Source organism: Alligator mississippiensis, chromosome 5 (genome assembly GCF_030867095.1).
Source record: "Alligator mississippiensis isolate rAllMis1 chromosome 5, rAllMis1, whole genome shotgun sequence".
Lineage (NCBI taxonomy): Eukaryota > Metazoa > Chordata > Crocodylia > Alligatoridae > Alligator > Alligator mississippiensis.
The window spans coordinates 111,963,266-111,986,553 of record NC_081828.1 but is presented as its reverse complement, the minus strand read 5'-3'; the positions used below and the strand labels follow the sequence as shown (position 1 = coordinate 111,986,553).

At 50.8% G+C, this 23,288-nt stretch overlaps 1 pseudogene; it reads right to left on the bottom strand.

Moving 5' to 3' along the window:
• Positions 1 to 22,438: 22,438 nt before the first annotated feature.
• Positions 22,439 to 22,610, bottom strand: LOC132251094 (U2 spliceosomal RNA; annotated as a pseudogene).
• Positions 22,611 to 23,288: the final 678 nt, after the last annotated feature.

The window sequence follows — 23,288 nt, the reverse complement described above, 5'->3', positions numbered from 1 at the left end:
GGCTATACCTGCACAGGAGAGACTGTGCAAATAAAAGGAATGGGAGTGTCTCTCTCTCTGTCAAGGAAAGCTACACGTCCCTGCAAAATGATATTGGCACCCAGGGAGGATGACTTGAGTCCCTCTGGGTTAAAATATGTGGGGAACATGGAACAGGGGACATCATGGAAGGAGTCTACTACAGACCTCCTAACCAGAAACAAAATCTAGACCAGGAATTCACCAGGGAACTGGCTGAGGCTGCATGCTACTGGTGCATGGTTGTCATGGGAGACTTTAACTACATGGACATCTCATGGGAAGAGCGCTTGGCCAAATCCGATCAGTCACAAAGTTTCCTCATGTGCGTGGATGAGCTCTACTCAACTCAAGAAGTCTATGGGCCAACAAGAGGTAAAGCATTGCTGTATCTGGTACTGGCCAAAGGGGATGATCTACTCAGTGACCTAAGAATTGATGGAAAGCTAGGTGATAGTGGCCATGAGCTGATCACCTTTACTATCCATCGCAAAGCTAGCAAGTCAGTCAGCAATACAGAAGTTCTCAACTTTAGGAAAGCTGACTCTGACAAGCTCAGGAGGCTTGTTGTTGAGGCCCTAAGGGACCATGACTTGACAGGAAGAGGAGTCCAAGAGGAGTGATTGCTCCTCAAGGGAGTGATCCTGACACGCAAGGGTTGTCCATCCCACCTTGAAGGAAGGGTAGCAAAAGGGCACAGCAACTTCCTTGGCTCAGCAGGGAACTTGAGGACCTCCTACACCTAAAAAGAGAGACTTATAAAGGATGAAAGGCTGGAATAACCACCAAGAAGTACTACTCAGTACTGATCTGTGCCTGCAGGGAGCAGACCAGAAAAACCAAGGCTGCAACTAAACTCCATCTGGCGTCTCATATCAAGGATAATAAAAAGTCCTTTTACAGATATGTAGGGAGTCAGGAAAAAAAAAGGGGGGGGGTAACATTGGACTCCTGAACCAAATGGGACAACTGATAACCGACACCCAGGAAAAAGCCAACCTGTTTAATGGGTACTTCATGTCGGTCTTTCATCAGCCCAAAGGGACCACCTTGCCTAACATGACACAGGATGACCAGGGTGAGGGCGTATTTATACCCAGCAGCAAAGTAGACTTTGTAAAGGAACACCTTGAGAGGCTGGACATCTTCAAGTCAGCTGGTCCTGACAGATTATACTGTAGAGTGCTCAAGGAACTGGCAGGCGTCATAGCCCAAACATTGGCAAAAATATTTGAAAACTCATGGCACTCAGGCAAAGTACCTGAAGACTGGAAGAAGGCGAATGTGGTACCCATCTTCAAGAAAGGGCAGAAATTAGATCCCAGGAATTACAGGTCAATCAGCTTGACCTCAATTCCTGGTAAGATTCTGGAGAAAATTATCAAAGAGACCCTTCTTGATAAACTGATGGATGGCAACATCCTGAGGGACAGCCAGCACGGGTTTGTTGTGGATAGGTCTTGCCTGACCAATCTCATCTCCTTCTATGACCAGGTGACATATCACCTGGGCAAGAGAGAAGAGATTGACCTCATCTCATATCTGGACTTTTAAAAAGCCTTTGATCTGGTGCCCCATGATCTCCTCATGTAAAAATTGGCCAAACGTGGCCTTGGCTACACCACAGTCCTATGGCTGGGAAACTGGCTCCGAGATCGGACCCAGAGAGTAGTAGTCAATGGAAGCAAATCATTATGGTGCTCCATGACCAGTGGCATCCCCCAAGGCTCTGTCCTTGGACCGGTTCTCTTCAACATCTTGATCAGTGATGTGGACATTGGTATCAGAAGTGCACTGGCCAAGTTCACCAATGACACTAAACTTTGGGACATAGTGTCCACACCTAATAGGCTACTGATCCAGGCTGACTTGGATAAGCTTTGTAAGTGGGTGGATATAAACCCAATGACCTTCAATACTGAAAAATGCAAGGTACTCCACCTTGGGGAAAAAAACAAACCGCAGTACGCTTAATGGCTCAGCAGTGCTACACTTGCTAGCACCATGGCTGAAAGAGACTTGGGGGTCATGATTAATCACAAGATGAACATGAGCCACCAATGTGATGTCACAGCTGGTAAAACAAACAAAACTCTGGCTTGCATCCATAGATGCTTCTCAAGTAAATGTCAGGATGTCATCCTCCTGCTGTACTCGGCCTTGGTGAGGCCGCAGCTGGAGGACTGGATCCAATTCTGAGCTCCACAATTCAAAAAGGATGCCAAGAAGCTTGAGAGAGTCTATAGGACAGCCACATGCATGATCAGAGGGCAAGAGAAGAGGCTGATAGCCATGGGACTCTTCAGCCTGAAAAAGGCCAGGCTCAGAGGTGACCTGGTGGTGGCCTATAAGTATGTAAGGGGTGTGCATCAGGATCTGGGGGAACATCTGTTCATCAGAGTGCCCCAAGGGATAACAAGGACTAATGGTCATAAAATGCTCCGTGACTGTTTTAGGCTGGACATAAGGAAAAACTTCTTTACTGTCTGAGCCCCCAAGGCCTGGAACAGACTCCCTCCAGAAGTGGTACAGGCACCTACTCTGGACTCTTTCAAGAAACATTTGGATGCTTATCTTCCTGGGATCCTTTGACCCTAGCTGACTTCCTGCCCCTGGGGTGGGGGGCTGGACTTGATCTTCAAGGTCCCTTCCAGCCCTAATGTCTATGAAATAAGTAGACTTTATATCGCCTTTATATTGGAGATCAGAAAAATGACTTTCTGTATTTATATGAAATGTATTTGCACTGCAATCCAGCAACTCCAGATATGGGACAGCAATATATAAAAAAGTATCTGCATTGACCATGCTCCTGAGATCTATATATGAAGCATAGATTTATATGTGGATATTAGATAATCCCTGTCTAAATGGGGCTCTAGTTCCTATAGTTGTGATATCCCTTACACCACAGACCTTGCTGGAGGCTCCTGTGTGTGCAAGTGGCTTATATTGTGGTGGAACAGAGCCAGTTGAGTGAAGAGGCTCATCATTCTTACATCCAACAGTAACTTATCTAGAACAGTTAAAGAATACGCAAAGTATAATGCATACATACGGCTCCTATCCAACAATTGCTACCATAAGAAGGATCAAAGGGTGCCTCTATTCCAATCCTACACTGCAATAGTGTTTCCAGGGAGCTAGTGAAGGCTATCAAGAGTCTCATCATCACTTTTGTCATGAAGCCATCATTGGCTGGGGAGGTGGGAGTGGGGAGGGAGTTGCTGTTTTCACCGTTAGAATTTGTTAGGCTGTTCATGTATATCTTTATGAATTTGGACACAGTTTAGTCAGACGCATTTAGAAATGCATGCTTAAGAAAAGAGTAGGCATAACTGCTCAATATTTCTTGCCATTGTGGTACTAGGGCAAGGACAATTACTACTTCCAGTCACAGGCAGAAGGGACCACTGATGAGATGAGTGCCCAAATTATAATCTGCTTCTAGGGAGAAGAACAAATGTGCAAATGGTAGGGCCTTCTTGCACCTTATGTTGCGAGCCACACAAATGTTGATTGGTGTTAATGATAGCTTGAAGCAGTCACATCCTTAATCTCTGTCTCCCACCTCCACAGCTATGATTTGCCACTAGAGGGCTAGTGAGTAGGGGCAGGACTAGGAGTCGTAGCTGTGAGCTGCCTATATAGCTGGTGAGTGAGAACAGCCTTCTATCCCTGTTCTACAGCAGGGATGTAAGAGATCCCGACATACTGGACTACTTTAACTTGGGCAGCAAATCTGTGTGAAGTGGCCACACCTTAATGGAACAGGAGCTAGGTAGTATGGAACAGTGATATTCTTACTTTGGAGTGGTGTAATTTTGAATTGCATAACAAGTGCTTAAAGTCACTTTAAGGTGTTAATGTGCAGACAAGCCAGAGGCTAAGAGCTCCAGGAACTATCCACAACTGCCATGTAACTATAGGCATCTGATGTGAGGTAAATGACATCAACCAGAGGAATGCAAGGTGTCCAAGGGAGAGAAGTTCCTGAAGGATTCTGGGACTTGGGAGGAACTGGAACAGTACTGATGGGTAGGGCTGTGCTGATTCAATTCAGAGGAGATTCGGCTCAATTTGATGGCTGAATCTTCAAATCTGAATCAAATCAGGAGTCCCATTAATCTCTCCAAATCAAATTGGAACCCTCCAAATTGATTCAGAAAGATTGGGAAAAAATTGACGATTCGGCCATAGACACAGCTTTATGTTTTTTCTACATACCTCAAGGTATCAGGCACAGCTCATAGATGCTGAGATGGTGGGGCAGATGGAGCATCCCATGGGAGCACGTGGGGGGGGTCCCTTGTGTGCTCAGCCGCAGACCCAGAAGTAGACCAGAAGTACTTCCGGGTCCCACATGGGGAACCCCCCTCTCCCCACCCCCAGCTCAGCAACTGGTGCCTCCAGGGTCTGGGAGGGGGGGCACCTGGGGTCCCCTCACAGCTGATCGCTGAGCCTGGCCAGGGGCACAAGCCACTGAGCATGCCCCCATCCCCACGCTCCTGTGGGATGCTCCATCAGGGAGGCGGAGGATGAAATTGACAGTTATTTCCTTTCCCTGCAGGCCCGGGCACCAAAGGAAGAAGCACCCCGGGGAGTGCCCTCCACAGCAGAGTGGCAGACAGTCACAGCCAGGACTGGAGCGGCACGCAGAGAACCGGTACCAGCTTCTCCAGTCCGACTGGTGAACAGGTACAAGGCCCTGGCGACCCTGCAGGAGATGGAAGGGGAGGAGGACACCCTTGGGCAAGAAGAAACACCACGTTCTTCACACCCCAAACAGATCAAGAGATCCACGATGACCCAGAGGAAGAGGCGACGAGTGCTCGTCATAGGAGACTCCATCCTGAGAGGTACGGAAGGACCCATCTGTCGCCAGGACCCCTCGGCACGAGAGGTATGCTGCCTCCCTGGAGCAAAGATTCGGGATGCGACGGAGGTAATCCAGGCCAGGATCAAGCCCACCGATTATTACCCCATGGTCCTAGTCCATGTGGGTACTAATGATGTGGCCAGGAGAACCCACGATCACTTGATGGCGGACTACTGTGCTCTGGGCGGCGTGCTGAAGGAGTTCGGTGCCCAGGTGGTTTTCTCTTCCATCCTACCAGTGACCGGACGAGGAAGACGGCAGGAGAACTGCATCAGAGAGACCAACTGGCGGCTTCGGCAGTGGTGTCTCGAGGCAGGCTTCGGCTTCCTGGACCATGACCCGCACATCACGACGAGGGACATGCTCAGCTGGGATGGGCTTCACCTGTCCCCCAAAGGTAAGCGTGTGTTTTCTTCTAGGTTGGCGGATCTCCTCCGGCGGGCTTTAAACTAGGCTCGTCGGGGGGAGGGGAGTACGAGTGCAGGGGAAGCTGTGGACCACCAAACCATGTGGCACCCACAAGGACAGCCCAGCCTGAAGAAGGAGAACATTGGGAACCTGAAAGCCATGGCGCACAGGCCAAGTGCCGGAGGACTGGAAGAGGGCTAACGTGGTCCCCATTTTCAAAAAGGGGAGGAAGGAGGACCCGGGCAACTATAGGCCGGTCAGTCTCACCTCCATCCTTGGTAAAGTATTTGAAAAAATTATCAAGGCTCACATTTGTGAGAGCCCGGCAGGCCAAATTATGCTGAGGGGAAACCAGCATGGGTTTGTGGCGGGCAGATCGTGCCTGACCAACCTAGTCTCCTTCTATGACCAGGTTACGAAACGCCTGGACACAGGAGGAGGGGTGGATGTCGTATACCTGGACTTCAGGAAGGCCTTCGATACGGTATCCCACCCCATACTGGTGAACAAATTAAGAGGCTGTGATGTGGATGACTGCACAGTCCGGTGGGTGGCGAATTGGCTAGAGGGTCGCACCCAAAGAGTCGTGGTAGATGGGTCGGTCTCGACCTGGAAGGGTGTGGGCAGTGGGGTCCCGCAGGGTTCGGTCCTTGGACCGATACTCTTTAATGTCTTCATCAGCGACTTGGACGTGGGAGTGAAATGTACTCTGTCCAAGTTTGCAGATGACACAAAGCTATGGGGAGAAGTGGACATGCCGGAGGGCAGGGAACAGCTGCAGGCAGACCTGGATAGGCTGGACAAGTGGGCAGAAAACAACAGGATGCAGTTCAACAAGGAGAAATGCAAAGTGCTGCACCTAGGGAGGAAAAATGTCCAGCACACCTACAGCCTAGGGAATGACCTGCTGGGTGGCACGGAGGTGGAAAGGGATCTTGGAGTCCTAGTGGACTCCAAGTTGAACATGAGCCGGCAGTGTGACGAAGCCATCAGAAAAGCCAATGGCACTTTATCGTGCATCAGCAGATGCATGACAAATAGGTCCAGGGAGGTGATACTTCCCCTCTATAGGGCGTTGGTCAGACCGCAGTTGGAGTACTGCGTGCAATTCTGGGCGCCACACTTCAAGAAGGATGCGGATAACCTGGAGAGGGTACAGCGAAGGGCAACTCGTATGGTCAAGGGCCTGCAGACCAAGCCCTACGAGGAGAGACTAGAGAAACTGGACCTTTTCAGCCTCCGCAAGAGAAGGTTGAGAGGCGACCTTGTGGCTGCCTATAAGTTCATCACGGGGGCACAGAAGGGAATTGGTGAGGATTTATTCACCAAGGCGCCCCCGGGGGTTACAAGAAACAATGGCCACAAGCTAGCAGAGAGCAGATTTAGACTGGACATTAGGAAGAACTTCTTCACAGTTCGAGTGGCCAAGGTCTGGAACGGGCTCCCAAGGGAGGTGGTGCTCTCCCCTACCCTGGGGGTCTTCAAGAGGAGGTTAGACGAGTATCTAGCTGGGGTCATTTAGACCCAGCACTCTTTCCTGTTTATGCAGGGGGTCGGACTTGATGATCTATTGAGGTCCCTTCCGACCCTAACATCTATGAATCTATGAATCTATGAATCCACCCCACCATCTCAGTGTTCATGAGTCATGCCTTGTACCTTGAGGTATGTTGAAAAAACATATAAAGCTGTGTCTATGGCTGAATCATTGACTCTCCAAAACAGAATCAAATCTTCAGATTTGGATTCAGCAAAATCAAATCAGGACTATGATCCAAATCAGTGAATCAAATCACTGTCCCCTGAATTGGGCCAAATCCAAATCCAAATTGAATACTGCCCACTTTGCACACCCCTACTGATGGGGCGGGACTCATTTGGAGATATCATAAGAGCTGTTGTCAGGTGGGTGAGCAGGTTCTTGGATTTTTTCCAGGCCATAGAGGAGTCCAAGGTTCCAGCAGTCAGGGCTGGTAGAATCAGCAGGAAGGCTGATCCCTAAAGACACTAGCAAAACTCCTAGGAGGGCTAGGGTATAGCCAAATGAGTGGGTACGTGACTTTACTTGTCTTTATATTTTGGCTCCAAACCTATGGTCAGTTTTCTTGTATGATTTTTTTTCCTAATATAATGGATCCCTTTATTATTTGTCTCCTTAGTGATTGTCCAAGGCAGAGAGTGATCTCTGGACAAGTGAATTTCTATACTAGTCAATTTTATGGAAGGGGAAAACTAAACAACCCAAAGGGAAGCCACTTCTACCCTACAATAGTGTAGCTGGCAGAGATTCCTCTGCTGCAGCTATGAAGCCCTTTTATAAGGACAGTGGATCTGAGGCTTGCAAGGTCTGTTCGTTGGGACAAGCAGTGGGACAACAGGAAGAAAATCAAGGCTCTAGGAATGATTTGTGATAATCATCATCAACACTGCAACTGTCTTCATGGGTATAACTGCCGTCATGTGGATCCCAGGGATCTGCCCAATTTGGAAGCAGTCAATTTGTTATGAGGCAAACAATCCATTCAGTGTGAGTCCTCATTATCATAATCTTACAGTTTCTTCTTCTAAAAAACCTCCTCACATCTGTAAGTAAGGAACTTGTGTAACAAAATAGGATTTTTTTAAACTCATTTCAAAATTCATCTGAATTCACAATTGGACTGGTTAGCTTAAATTTAACTGAAAGTTGTTAGTGCAACCAACATTATTACAAATCTTTGGTTTTTGAGGTTTATAAAGTGCCAAGTGGCAAGTAATATAATGTTAGTAGAGAATTCTACTATAATATAATTGCCTTGTAAATCAGAAATAATTTGATTGCCTAGTGGCAATGTACTCAGACCATTTTAAAACTTATTATACATGGATAAATATAGTAGCAGAATATATACTTTTAAAAAACAAATAGATTTTTAAAATAGCCTAATAGAATAATTCTAATAGTCTAAAATAGTAATCTTATTGCATAAGCCTTCCAAGCTTTTCTTTATCTTGTTGTGATACAGTCTTTCCAGGGGCAGTGGAAGAGTACCCACTTGTATTGTTTAGCTAAATAGCCTAGTGGTGAAGACATTTGCCCTGAGAATGGAATACCATGCTTCTTTCCTCAGATAGATGGGTTCAAACACCTATCTCCTGCTTTCCAACAAAGCATCCCACCATCAGGCTAGGGGTTATGCAGGCAAAGAGCACTCTCCACCATGCCCCTTCAGATCAGGCCAGATAGTTTGTGACTGACTCAGCAATGAGGATACTGGCCAGAGAGGGAGAGCTGGGTTATGGCTCCTGTTCCCAGTACCATTTCTGCCATTAGGAGCACATATGTACCCAAAGGTACTTCATCCCAATTCTTTTATCAGATCAGGTCTTACATTCTGAATCCAATTTCAACAGTTCATATGCCTTTTACTTTTGCAGATGATTTATATATGGTATTTTAATTCATAAATGTTTCTTCTTTTGTATGAAAAAAATCTACACACTATATGGAGTCTCTCAGTCCAGGATGAGAAGTAATAATTTTGATTTAGTCTTCATTATACTTACTTATAGATCAATTACCTTTTTAACCCAGTTTTCTGCTTCATTCCTGGTTGGATATTGAAATAGAGTTTATATGGATTTTTCATCGTCCTTGAGTCTTCATAAAGGAAAGAAATGTAGGCGATGATGTTTGACGTTATCTGCCAGTTTAATTAATAACTTGCTCTCTTTGACACTGAAGTGAAGGTCATCTTTTGCAGGCTACTTTTCTGAGATCTTGTAGGCTGCCTGCAAGACTTATTAGGGAGACTGCTATGCTATTTGCTATTAATAAAGGAAAAAAAGCCCACAATGCAAATAATTGCAAGTATTACTAAGGACTGAATTATAGCCTAGGGACAAGATTGAATAACTGAACCAAAACAAAAACAAAAACAAACAAAAAAATAGGATATCATTGGTATTTTATCTAATGCAGGTACCCAAACTCCTCATGATAATTCTTGCCTCTAACATGCAGGTTTCCATATTGCAAGAATAAAGGGCAGAATGCTCAAGTTATTGGTTAGACCAGCTAAATGTAATGTTCCTTCCAGAATATTTCTACTTCTGTTAGGAAGAGGAAATCAATATTGCAAGGGAAAACACACCTATGAACTCTATAAGGAGTTTTAGAATTCAAGATGAAACTGAAGGCATTGGAAGACCTATAAGGCCTATAAAACCTTATGGGAAAAAACTGTGTTATCAAAGGCAGCTGTACTGTGTTTATTTTCCATATGCATGGTAAAATAAATTTGAATCTACTGGGGCTTCTTGGGTAACCATCAGCAGTTGAAGCTCCCAGGTTATTAAAGCTGTAGCATGCCATTGGGTCCCCAGATTTTTTATTAGATATTTGGAAAGTTTTCAAAGGAGAGGAGTTAATCAACTCAGAAATGAATTAGGGATGATCTGACTGACCCAGAAAGTTATGTCACAATATTACTATTTTTAAAAAAGGTGTGATCCTTCACTAAAATCATACTAGGCCGGGGCTAATTAAGATGTGTAGGAGGTGAGAACAACAGGAGATAAGAAAAAGAATGGATGGGGAAAACAAAGATTAAAAATAAGATCTGTGGGATTGACAGCAGACTTGGATCCAATGGTTCCAACAAAAAAGCAAAAGGACAGTCTACTCACTTCTACCCATACAGATGCACCTAGACTTTAGAGTCATTTTGTTGACTTCTCTCTTTGAGTTTGCTGGACTTAATTTCAGTTACATCAGCATGCAAGTGTGGTAAGATTTTATTTTGCCTTTAAAGGAAGAGCACCTGCTGGGAATGCTGTATAGTTAAAGTGTTCAGGTTGGCTTTGGAAAGTCATACAGCTTCTTATAGTTCAGGAATCCCCAGCTATTGCAAACATATGCCACCCCAACCTATATGCATGTCTATACTGTATCCACACCATACCCAAGATTTCTACTATATAGAATATTTCCTTTTTCATGCCTGCTCTCTCTGTGTCAAATTCTAGAAATGAAGCAATGTGGACATCTTTAGGTACCAAGCTTGAATCAAAGAGCATTTCTGAGAGAGTACCTCTTGGGTATTAATGGTTTCAGCAACAAAACAACTTTATGTTTGTACTGGGAAACATGCCTTTGAATATCTGTTTTCCTGGAATTGGAATCTCTACCTTGCCAAGTTCACTTTGAACCTTGCTAGTTCATATAAACTAGCTAGTGATCTCCACAGAAAAAAAAAATAAAATCTATTCTACAAAGAGAATGTCTTCTCCTATGAACGGCACGTGCCCCTGGTGGCTGGGGTGGCACGGCTGGGCTGGCAGTGGTAGGCATGTGGCGGCAGTAAGTGTGGAGCTCCCACAGAGGCCACCAGCACTGTCAGTAGGGGGGAGAGGGGGTGGCGAGCACCAACCAGGGGTTGGTGACCACCCACAGGTGTCGCCAGCAGCAGCAGCGATGGCCAGCAGTGATCATGCACCTGCTACGCATCGCCCCTGTCTTCTCCTGAAAGATAAGCTACCTAGCTACAGTTCAGGTCAAATGCATCTTCAGCATGAAGAGGGAAGAAAGAAACTATAATTGTGGACTTGGGCTTGGGCCCATCAAGGGAAAGGCTGGAGTCTTCACTGCCCTTTAGCAAGGGCAGTGAAGCAGACTCCTTGTACATCTGATCCCTAGTTTCTTGACATCTGAATTTTTTTTATTTAATTGGTTAATATCCATGAAAAGAAGATGTAGATAATTTTCCCATCAAAATAGGGGTTTTGTTTTTAAATAAAAAAAACCCATCAAAATCAAAACATTCTGAAATACATGCAAGTTTTGAACATCCTTTCTATGAACAAGTATTTCAAAATTGTTTTTGAAAAGACCTTGGGCAATTCTATTCAGCAGTTCCTTCGTTTTCCAACTATGAAACTTGATAATACTTCCCTGCTTTCAGAGCACGATGAAGAGAATTTCTGGATAGCATAATGCTATGCAAAACATGATGACTTTAGATTAAAAAATTAGTACTTTATTTTTTATTGTGTAGCATTTTTTGAGTATTAAGACTCACAATCTAATTTCTGATAAGAATGAACTCATATCAACTTTACTCATGCGATAAATACTCCCTTACCTTGTCTGCAGAATTGCATGCAAGTTTCACAATTAAATATGAGTATCCCAGTGCACTTTTTTCATAGATCAGATTCTTAAGAGCTACAATGTCCATAAAAGTATACAGTGATTAAATCCATAGCTTCTACTCTCTCAAACTGTTGTTTATGTGGAGTTTCAGATTTGTGAGATATATCAATGATACAATATGCAAGAGCCTTACATGAAGAAGAATTTAGGTAGGAAGAAAATGTAGGTGCCATTTTAGGGTGTGTGTTTCTGTTAGATGCCCTAACAGGCTAATTGCTTAGGGGCTCTAACTGGCAGTGCCACCAGGCTAATGATACAGCTGGACACTGTTAGGGCTCCCTGAGTGGCTACAAGGGAGACAAGCATTCCCATTTAGTTAAACCTATGTTGTTCTGAAGGTCTGCTCTGGTAAACCTATTTCATCTTTACTGCTGGCTCTCTGACACCTGAACCTTCTTGGCTCCATTTCCAGACTTTGTTTTTTTGGATATTCCCCTTGGATCTTATAAGGCTGTCACTGACTTATAAGTTTACCTTAACTTTGGGTATGATCTCCTGGAGTACCTTGACTTCAGCTCTGTCTTTTGGCTCATCCTGATATTGGGACTGGCTTCTGGCTCCTGAACCTCAACTTTTGCTTTTTATGTTGCTAAATAGGCACAGGTTCCTTTTTTTTGCTTCAGGTCATCTTATCACAATTAACAGCATAAAGGAATAAAATAAAGTTGAAAATTTCAGCAGATTCTGTTTCTTCTCATAGTGGAGACATATATAACTTCCATTAGTGATATTATATCACATATTAGTTAAGACAGCTTGAGGATTATACACTATATTTTCATGTGCACTAGATAGGGTCCTAATACTGCCTGACTTAATTATGTTACCCATGTAACTACATTCTTTAGACCGCTCTGCCTCATGATTTTCTTAAAGTTTGTTGGTTTTTTTTTTTAATTTGGCAGAGACAGTTCTTAATTTATACAAGGACCTCTCGCACGCTCTCTCTTTTAAAGGTGTTGCCCATTTTTTAATATTTTGGAGAAGGAAGATTATATCTTGGCATTTACCTTTCGATTTTTTGGTCATAGAAAAATCAGAGCTGCCCCTACGCACTTCACTCACCAGGATGTGCAGTGCTGAGCAGCACTGATATGCCAGTGCACTGCCCCTGCCCCTCACTCTCAACCCACAGCCTGCCTCCTGCCACAGTCCCTTTACTCCTGACCCACAGGGCCAGGTATTTGGGGAAGGGAGTTGTGGAGGATGGCTGGGGGTGTAGGGTTTGTGGGTGGATTGGAAGGGGTTTGTGGGTGTGGGGGATGTATAGGGGGGCTGCTCAGGATGGGTGGGTCAATTGCCCCCCATAGGGTGAAGCCCCCCCCACATCTCATGGACTGTCTCCCCTCCACAGAGGCCACAGTTCCTCCCAACATGGGCTCATAGCCCCCCAACATGGGCTCATAGCCCCCCAAAAGGGGCCTACACCTCCTGAGCTGCACCCCCTCCTCTATCCTCCCCAAACCATGCTTATCTGGCATGGAGCCCAGATCCCGGTCCCTGCAGCCTGCACCACTGCTTGCCCTACACAGGCAGGCAATGTGCTTCAGTACCATGGTAAGGGATAGCCGTAGAGATGCCCTGGCTGGCTACTAGAGTGTCTCTGTGGAAGACCTGAACCTCCAGTTGCCTCAAGGCATGATCTGGGACCATGCCCTGAACCAATTTTTTTCCCTGTAGTATTTTTTGATACCTGGATAATTGGTGTGGGATGCTGCAAGAGGCACATATGCACTCATCTACCTACACCCAATGAATCCATGGATGTGATGCTTTAATTCCTGGCAAGCCAAACTAAACTACATCCAAGGAGTTTTAGTTTAATGCACCAGAAAGGCTTTTAAAACATCCAGAAATCCCACTCATGCAAACAGTTATGTCACTGCAGCACAAGAAAGGATAGAGAACGTGGCATGTATAAATGCCTTGTTATATCACTTAGATAATCAAATCCCCAAAGTACAGACAAAGTAGGACTTTCTAACAGAACTACCTTGCTTCACTGAGTCTATTGCTATTAGGATTACAAAACAATTCAACCAGGAATGAGAAGGATCCATTGCCTGTTTCTTCAATGCCAAACATCTTGATGAGTCTCAATGAAGACTATCAGTAGGGAGTAAAAGGAAGGCCCAGGGAGGAATAGGACCTCTACTAAATGGGCATAAGCAATTGGTGATGGACGGGGGGACAAGGCTGAACGCCTCAATGAGTTCTTTGCCTCAGTGTTCCTAAGGGAGGGGCAAGACAAGTCTCTCACTGAGATTGTAGAGAGGCAGCAGCAGGGCACCAGACTACCAAGCGGAGACCCTGAGATGATGTAGAGGCACTTGGAGGAACTGGATGTGTTTAAGTCGGCAGGCCTGGATGAGCTGCATCCGAGGGTACTGAAGGCACTGGCTGATGTTATTGCACAGCCACTGGTGGGAATATTTGAACACTCATGGCGCACGGGCTAGGTCCCGGAGGACTGGAAAAGAGCCAAAGTGGCCAATGTGGCCCTTCATTTTCAAGAAGGGGAGGAAGGAGGACCCAGGCAACTATAGGCCAGTCAGTCTCACCTCCATCCTTGGCAAAGTCTTTGAAAAAATTATCAAGGATCACATTTGCGAGAGCCCGGCAGGAAAAATTATGCTTAGGGGAAACCAACACGGGTTCGTAGCAGGTAGATCATGCCTGACTAATCTAGTCTCTTTTTATGACCAGGTAACAAAACAGCTGGACGCAGGAGTAGGGGTTGACGTCGTTTACTTAGACTTCAGGAAGGCCTTTGATACGGTATCCCACCCCATACTGATGAACAAGTTAAGAGACTGTGACTTGGATGACTACGATGGGATGGTCCAGTGGGTGGTGAATTGACTAGAGGGTCGTACCCAGGGAGTCGTAGTGGATGGGTCAGTATCAGACTGGAAGGGTGTGGGCAGTGGGGTCCCGCAGGGCTCGGTCCTTGGACCGATACTCTTCAATGTCTTCATCAGCAACTTGGACGAGGTAGTGAAGTGTACTTTGTCCAAGTTTGTGAATGACACAAAACTGTGGGGAGAAGTGGACATGCCGGAGAGCAGGGAACAACTACAAGCAGACCTGGACAGGTTGGACATATGGGCAGAAAACAACAGAATGCAATTCAACAAGGAGAAATGCAAAGTGCTGCACCTAGGAAAGAAAAATGTCCAGCATACCTACTGCCTAGGAAATAACCTGCTTGGAGGCACGGAAGTGGAAAGGGATCTTGGAGTCCTAGTGGACTCCAAGATGAACATGAGTCGTCAGTGTGATGAAGTCATCAGAAAAGCTAATGGCACTTTATCGTTCATCAGCAGATGCATGACGAACAGAACCAAGGAGGTGATACTTCCCCTCTATCGGGCACTGGTCAGACCGCAGTTGGAATACTGCATGCAATTTTAGGTGCCGTACTTCAAGAGGGATGTGGATAACCTGGAGAGGGTCCAGAGAAGGGCCACTCGTATGGTTAAGGGCTTGCAGGCCAAGCCCTATAAGGAGAGACTAGGGCACCTGGACCTCTTCAGCCTCCACAAGAAAAGGTTGAGAGGTGACCTTGTGGCTGCCTATAAGTTCATCATGGGGGCACAGAAAGGAATTGGTGAGGCTTTACTCACCAAGGCGCCCTTGGGGGTTACAAGAAATAATGGCCATAAGCTAAAAGAGAGCAGATTTAGACTAGACATTAGGAAGAACTTCTTCACAGTTAGAGTGGCCAAAGTCTGGAATGGGCTCTCAAGGGAGGTGGTGCTCTCCCCTACCCTGGGGGTCTTCAAGAGGAGGTTAGATAGGCATCTAGCTGGGGTCATCTAAACCCAGCACTCTTTCCTGCCTATGCAGGGGGTCGGACTCGATGATCTATTGAGGTCCCTTCTGACCCTAACATCTATGAATCTATGAGTATGTGGCTGTGCACAACCATAACAGCTGACATTGCCCTAATATTTTTCCTTATCTACTTTTTAGCAGTAGTGATTTAAGATCAACACACCAACTGCAAAGACTTCCTCAACCTGACAAATAGTTTTTAAACCCAAAAGCTTGCTAATTTTTTTTTTTTTCCAACTATTTAAGTCGGTCTAATAAAAGATATCAGATTCACCCAAAGAACCTTGTCTGCATATGTCCTTAGAACAACACAGCTACAACCTACACTTCTGTTAAGATCCCTACTATTTTGTGACACTTCAAAGGAAACAGAAAGAAAGAAAGACTTTTGACTTTTAGCAACTTTATTTCACAAAAGATCAGGTACAGAAAGCAAAAACCATCAAACCACACCAAAGAGAAACCATTCCAGGGCATTCAGAACATCACACCGTGACAAACACCTTCGCACTAATACACATCGTGTCTAACATGCTATTTATATATATAGCCCTCGAGAAACGAACAATTCCACCCTTCCCTGTCCCATAGTACATGTACAAAAACTTTCAACTTCTCACCCCGAGAAAATAAACAAAAGCAGCCTGGTGAGGGCCCTGGGCACGGCACAAGCCGGAAGCCACAGTCCGCCACCGCGCCCGCACGGTCACCCAGACCGGTCATGACATCAGAGCGCGTATTTGAGATGGCCGTCCTCCACGTGGCACAGCGCTCCCTCAAGGGCACAGAGTGCCTCGAAGGCGGGCACCCCCCGCCGGAGCACAGCGTGCTCAAACTCCAGCGAGAGGCGCGCCCGCACTAGGAGGCCGAAGAGCCGCGGGGCATCGTCTGAGCCGGTGCCGGCAAGCCAGTTACGGCGGCTCTTGAGGACGGCCATCTTGGCCTGGCCCAGCAAAAAGTTGGCCAGGCAGATGGCGCCCCGCTCGGCCGCCCGGTACGGGTAGGAGCATATGTAGGTGGTCTCTGAGAGGCTCCTGCCCAGCGCCCGCAGCGGCAGCTCGAGGGTGGCAAAGAGCGGCCGCAGGCGGGGACAGTCCAGGAAGGCGTGAAAGAGATCCTCCTCCACGCCCCCAGGGCAGAAGGGGCAGGCCGTCAAAGTGGCTGGGTCAAAGTGGGACGCAAACGTGCCAGTGGCTAGGATGCCGTACAGCAACCGCCACTGCAGGTCGCCAGTCTTCTTGGCGGTCGGCGGCTTATACAATGTGCGCCACGCCGGGTGGGCCGGTGGGGAAGCCGGTGGCCCCAGGCGCCGTCGCCACGGTGTATCAGGGTGGCCCGCCAGCACCTGAGCATGGCGCACACAAACCACCCAGGCATACAAGCTTCTACGCGATAGAGAAGCAAAGGGACAACCTGTGTCACTATAGGGAGGCATGGGGAGCCGCAACAGAGTGCCCGGCCCACCGGCCAAATCCGCGGCCACAGCCGGGGTGACCGGCAGCGAAGGGAAAGCCTCGCTCGCGGCATCCGCGGCCCGCGGGATCTGGCGCGCACGGAGATGTTCGTCCAAGGCGGCCGCCGCCACTGGCGGGAGGGCGGCGCAGATGTCACGCAGGAGATGACCCATGGTGCGGATGGAGCGCACGCCCAGCTGTGCGGCCAGCGCCCCGGGCGAGAGCCAGGCTGACCGAGCGGGGTCCAGGAGATGGTGCAGGCGGAGGACACACGCCTGGATGAGGGTGGCCGTGAGGCTGGCAGAGGCCAGGCTCGGCACGGAGCCCCACAGGGCTGAGTTGTGCACCAGAGGCTCCCTCAGCAGCTGCGGGAAACACAGTGTCCGGGCTCGAGGCTGGAGGCGGAAGGCGGCCTGCCAGGCTCTTACCACGCTGCGATAAAAGGCCGGAAGCACCGCCCAGTTCAGGAGCATGGGTGTCAACAAAAAGAACTCCTGGTCAAAGCCAAGGGCGCCGACCCTCTGCAGGAACCGGCACGCCAGTTGTTGCCATGGCAGCTGCTCCTCGCTGTAAAGCAGTCGCTGAAGGGCCTGCAGGAGGAAGGCCGCCACCCTGCTGGCCAGGTCAACCAGACCCTGGCCCCCCTCGGCGACAGGCAGGTGAAGGATGGCTCGTGGGAGCCAGTGGCGCCCATCCCAGAAGAAGTCCACCAGGTTGCGCTGGAGTCTCTCCAGGAGATCCGGTGGGGGGTCGAGCACAGCGCACCGGTGCCACAAGGTTGCTGCCGCCAGGTTGTTGATGACAAGGACGCGCCCCCGGTAGGAAAGGCTAGGCAGGGGCCAGCGCCACCGCTGCAGGCGGGCCTCCACTCCCTCCTCGAGGTCATCCCAGTTGCACGCCATGAAGGTCGGTGGCCCCAGGAACATGCCCAAGATCTTGAGGCCCTCGCGGCGCCATGTGAGCCCCCCCGGCAAGTCCGGGGGCGGCGTGCCAGTCCATGTGCCAAGCAGCAAAGTATCGCTCTTGGCCCAGTTGATGCGGGCGGAGGAGGAGCGCTCATAGGCACGCTGGCAAGCCGCCAGGGCCCGCACGTCTTCCTGAGTGTTGAGGAAGACGGTGACATCATCCGCATATGCCGACAGCCGGAGAGGAGGCCTAACGGACGGGCCGGTGGCCACTGGCAGGGCCACACCACTCAGGCGGCGTCGCAGCGTGTGCAGCAGCGGCTCGATGGCCAGGGAGTAGAGCATGCCCGACAGTGCACACCCCTGACGAATGCCCCTGCGTGCGGGGAACGGAGCACACAGAACCCCGTTCACCTTGAGCAGGCTGGAAATGTCTTGGTACAAGACCCGGAGGGCCCCGGTGAAGAGAGGCCCAAAACCAAAGGCCTCCAGAGTCCGAAAGAGATAGGCGTGGCCCACCCGGTCAAAGGCCTTCTCCTGGTCTAGAGAGATGAGGCCAATGTCAAGGCCAAAGAGCTCGCTAGCCGTGAGTAGGTCACGCAGCAGGAACAGGTTGTCTTGAATGGTCCTGCCCGGCACGCAGTAGCTATGCTCGGGCCCGGTGAGAGAGGCCATGACCGCACGGAGGCGGCTGGCCAACGCTTTGGCCAGGATCTTATAGTCCGCGCACAGCAGGGAGACCGGCCGCCAGTTCTTCATGTAGCCCAGGTCTCCCTTCTTGGGCAGCAGGGTCAGCACCGCTCGGCGGCAGCTGATCGGCAAAACCTTGTCGGCGAGGCTCTCCTGGAAAACGCGCAGGAGGCTGGGGCCGAGGAGAGGCCAGAAGGTCTTGTAAAACTCAGCAGGCAACCCATCGAGGCCCGGGGCTTTGCCGGAGGCGAGGCCGGCCGTGGCAGCCGCCAGCTCTTCCAGGGACAAGTCCCGCTCCAGCTCGCCGGCCTCCAGGGCATCGAGATGCGGTAGGCCCTCGTGGAGTTCCCGCGTGGCCTCGGGGCACGACGGCTCGGCCGCAAACAGGTCGCAATAGAAGGCGACAGCACGTTCGTGGACTTCGCCCGGCTCTGTAATGACCCGGCCCTCAGGAGTCTTGAGATGGTCCAAGACTTTGCTCGCTGCCCTCCGCCGCTCCAGGTCGAAAAAGAAGCGGGTCAGGGCGTCGGTTTCCACCAGCTCCTGGCAGCGGGCGCGGATCCTCGCGCCGCGGGCCACGCTCTCCGACAAGTCGCGCAGGCATTTCCTGTGGAGCCGGAGGCTCTCGCTCAGTGCCGCGTCGCTGCCAGCGGCCAGCAGAGCAGCCTCGAGCTCCGCCACGTCCTCCTCCAACTCCCGGATACGGCGGCGCGTCTCGCTTGCGGCCAGCTGGGTGTACTGCTGGCAGAAGGCTCGGGTCTGGACCTTGCCCACGTCCCACCACAGCTTCCAGGAGGAGTGGCTCAGTCTCGCAGCCTCCCACCTCCGCCAAAAGTGGGCAAAGCAGTCCCAGAAATAAGAGTCCTGAAGCAGACTAACGTTCAAACACCAATACGGTGCCCGTGCACAGGCTCTCCCCGGCAGGCTCAGTTCGCTGAAGGCCAGGCCATGATCTCATAGGCCCGAGGGAGCGATGCGGCTGCTGCGCAGGAGTGGCAGGTGGTGTCTGGTGATATAAAGGCGGTCGAGGCGAGCCATGGTGAGACCGCCGGCACTCATCTTGGCCCAGGTGTACTGGCACGCAACAGGATGCAGGGCTCGCCAGACGTCCACGAGGTCTGCCCCCTCCAGGGCAGCTTGCAGCTTGCGAGCGGAGGGCAGGTGGGGCTCAGGCCCTGTGCGGTCGAGGCGCGGGGCAGTGGTGCAATTGAAATCGCCCCCGAGGAGGAGCAGGTCATCATCCTCACTAGCGTTGCGCAGGAGGGCAGCCAAGGTCTCAAAGAAAGCGACCCTCTCCTGGCCATCGGAGGGCGCGTAGATGTTGATGAGCAGCAGACGGTGTTGCGCGAGGGTGACGCGGACGGTCGGCAGGCGGCCGGGGACGACCTCCCGCGGCACCGCCGCGTCAAGCTGCAGCTGCGGCGATAAGAGTGTCGCGACTCCCGCGCGGAGGTTGGTGCCGTGGCTCAGGAACACCTGTCCTCGCCAGGCAGCCCGCCAGGCTGCCTGGTTGAACCTGTCAGAGTGGGTCTCTTGTAGGAAGGCGACGGCCAGCCTCTTCTGTCGCAGGAGCTCCAGGATGGCCTCGCGCTTCACCGCGTCTCGACAGCCGTTGACGTTGAAGGTGCCAATGGTTGTGGCTGCCATGGGTGTGGGTGTGGGAGAGGAGGAGCAAAGCAGAGTGCGGGTGGAAGAGCGAGCACCCAAGAGCAGAGCAAGGCAATACAGACAGGTCAGAGAAGGCCTACCGTGCCCTACTCTAGTCGAGGGACCCGCCCAGGCCCCACTCCACTCTCACCCTCTGGGCAAGCTTGTCCAGATGGTAGGCCATCTGGCGTGTGCCCCGATCCTGCTGCATGAGCTTGACTGCCGCCCTGGCAGCCTTGACAAACACTTTGGGGTCCGCACACCACTGGGTGATGTGCCCCGCTACATTTTTCTGCCCCTTGGTTAGCTTCAGCAAGGACAGGAGTCCCCCATAGTCAGGAGGGACCCAGGGGGGCTCCGCCAGCTTGGGGTGGATGTTGCCTACGGAAGAGCGGCGAGGCCGCACACCCGGCGGGAGCTCGCCCGCAACTGCAGCGTCGACCCCCTCGATGTCCAGGCACATCAGCCGCCTCTCGTCGTCCGAGTCAAGGACCGGCTCCGCGAGGACATTCCCTGTCTTCTTGGGGGGGGAGGGGCCATCCCGCTCACGACGTCTCTTGCGAGACTCCGAGAGCTGGATCTCCATCTCGCTAACTTCCCCATCTGCTCCGGTAGGCTGGGGCGTGACCAAAGGGGCAGCGGGCTCTCCCGCCGCCCCCGGGGCCAGGCCACCAGAAGAGAGACATTCGCCACTATCCCTGCTGCCGCCCGACTCCGGAGGCTGGGGGACAGGCGAGGGGAGGGGGACCCCTGAAGGCCCCTCCCCCCCACCCGCTAAGTCTGCCTCCTCGGTGGCTACATCCGACGGGGCGGGTGGTGTGGCAGCCGGGGTGGGGTCCGGCTCTGTAGTGGGGGGGCCCTCGGCACTGGCCGAGGAGGGGTCTGTCAGGGATGGGGTGTCCTGAGAGGGCCCCCTCATCTCCCTCTCTTTGTCGGGTGGTTGGGAGGATGCCCGAGCCCCATCATCCGATGAGGCTCCAGCGCCGCAGTCCCCGGCCACCCCAGCCACTTCGGCCGGGGCAGGCAGGGGGCAAGGGGAAGCGTCCGCCCCTCCACCCGGTGGGGCTGCCGCACCGAGGGCAGGGGGCGCCACAGACGGGGGAGGGGGCGGTGGGGCCATGGTAGTAGCACCAGCCCCTCGGCTGGACGATGGCTTCCCACTGGAGACCCCGGTCCCCTGAGATGGAATGGGGGGGGAAGGAGGTCGGGAGGAAGAGCTCCCAGCCTCCCTGGGCCTGCCGCGTGCCCCAGAGGTCGACGCGCCGTCTTTCGGTGCTGCCGCAGGTGGCGATGGTCTGGCCGCCTTGCCCCGAGGGCACTGCGCGGCCAGGTGGGAGGAGCCCCCGCACTTGAAGCACGTGGTCTCTCCCACAGATGGATAGATAATAAACCGCCGCCCCTCGAGCGTGAGGCTCAGGGAGCGAGGCAGCGACTGGGGGCCCTCCTTGAGGAGCATGAAGACCTGGCTCCGAAAGGACAGGACGTGCTTGCCCTGAGGGTTCTTGTTTCCCATCGGCAGGCGGCGAAAAGGACTCGCAGGAACCCCATAGGCCTCGAGTCCCCTGGCCAGCTCCCGATCGGAAACGTGCGGTGGGACGTTGGAAATCACCACCCTCACTGCCTGAGTCTCTAGGGGCGTGACAGGGTAGTGGATGCCCGCAATGTCCAGGCCCTCCGCACACACCCTGTCAACCAAGGCGGGCTTGCTCAAATAGATCATCGGGACCGTGTTCACGCGCCCCGCGTAGCGGATGGTACGCCGTCCCAGGAGGGCGGCCAGAGCCTCCACGCAAGCCTCGAGCCCCACATGGAGAGGGGCATGAACCCTCAGGCCATGAGACAGTGGGAGGTCCCGAGAGACATCCTCATGCCAGCTGCCAGGCGTAGGAGCCGCCATTCCTCGCCAGGACAGGGTTAAACTGCAAAGCGCAGCAAAAAAAAAAAAAAGCCTCAGGCTGACAGGGGGGACTGGGACTGGGAGGGGGCTGAAAACGCCCCAAAATCGGCCTGAGGGGGGGCAGAGCAACCCCACAGGGGCTCAGGGCAAGCCCCAAGGCAGGGGAGATGGCAGGGGCCAAGGGAAGGGGCCCTGGGGGAGGGAGGCAGCAGAAATCAAAGGGAGAACTCAGGCGGGGGTGGGGGAGGGGCAGAGGCAAACGAGGCTGCCAGAGCCCAGGGGAAAAAGGCTCAGAAAGTGGGGGGAAGGGGCAGGGAGGGGGTCCCCAGGGACAGGGTGGGGAGAGGCAAGGGGTTTTTTGGGGGGGGACAGGAAAAGGGGGGCAGGGAGTGCGGGGCAACGAGCTGAAAGCACCTGAGCTGGAGGAGCTTAGAAGGGCTTCAGCTGTCGGCGGCCATCTTGAAAGAAAGAAAGATTCGACTAGCAATAATCGTGCCTCAGTTTAACCTCACAGGCTACAATACGAAAGAGGCACTGCAATACCAGGCCGATGCGTGGAGTGGATGGAGCAAGCTCCCAGTTCCTCTCCCAGTTCTAAAAATCCATTTAACATAAAGTCCTTACATCAAGGACATATCAGATAAGAAAGAAAAAGAAATCCTGTTGTCTCTTAAGAATGGATGCCAAATCACATTTATTTTAAGAAGGGCTCAAGGACTAGGGAAGCTTAATAATATGAGTGCAAATTATGGCTGAAAGATCCAGGTTCATATCAGCTGACAACTGTACAAAAATCCCCAAAGACTGTTTTCTTCATGAACTACTTTTCTGGAATAAAGAAACCAGCATTATCTTTAAGCTATTGCCTTTCTTCCCTTAACTGATAGCTAACATGCACAACTCCCCAGCCCCTTCCCCTCTCTTGAGCTTGCCTACCTACGACAGTTGGAAAAGTGCATGCAGTCTAACATCATTTTTCTAGAATGAGAGCATTCAAATTATGCATTTTTGAATCTCAGTCTCATTGTGCCTCTCTCCAAGAATAAAGAAAACTGAGTCTGGTGTACGTGTCGGTAACAGAATACAATCTCTTCTCTCTCTTGACTACTGATTCAAATGAAGCACTATAGTGATCCAAATCTATTCCCATCTGTTGTGAGCTGTGTGATATTTATGAGAGGCAATATCAGCTATAGCCTACTTCAAAATGTGAAAGTGTTCACACTTTTTTAAAGTTAACCCTCCTTGACATTCAAAGCAGAAAAGCCAATCAACAGGATTGATAGTTACACCCATAATATTATCAATAAATATAAGTCCATGAGGCTTATTTTATGCATGATATACATAAGTGTGTTTG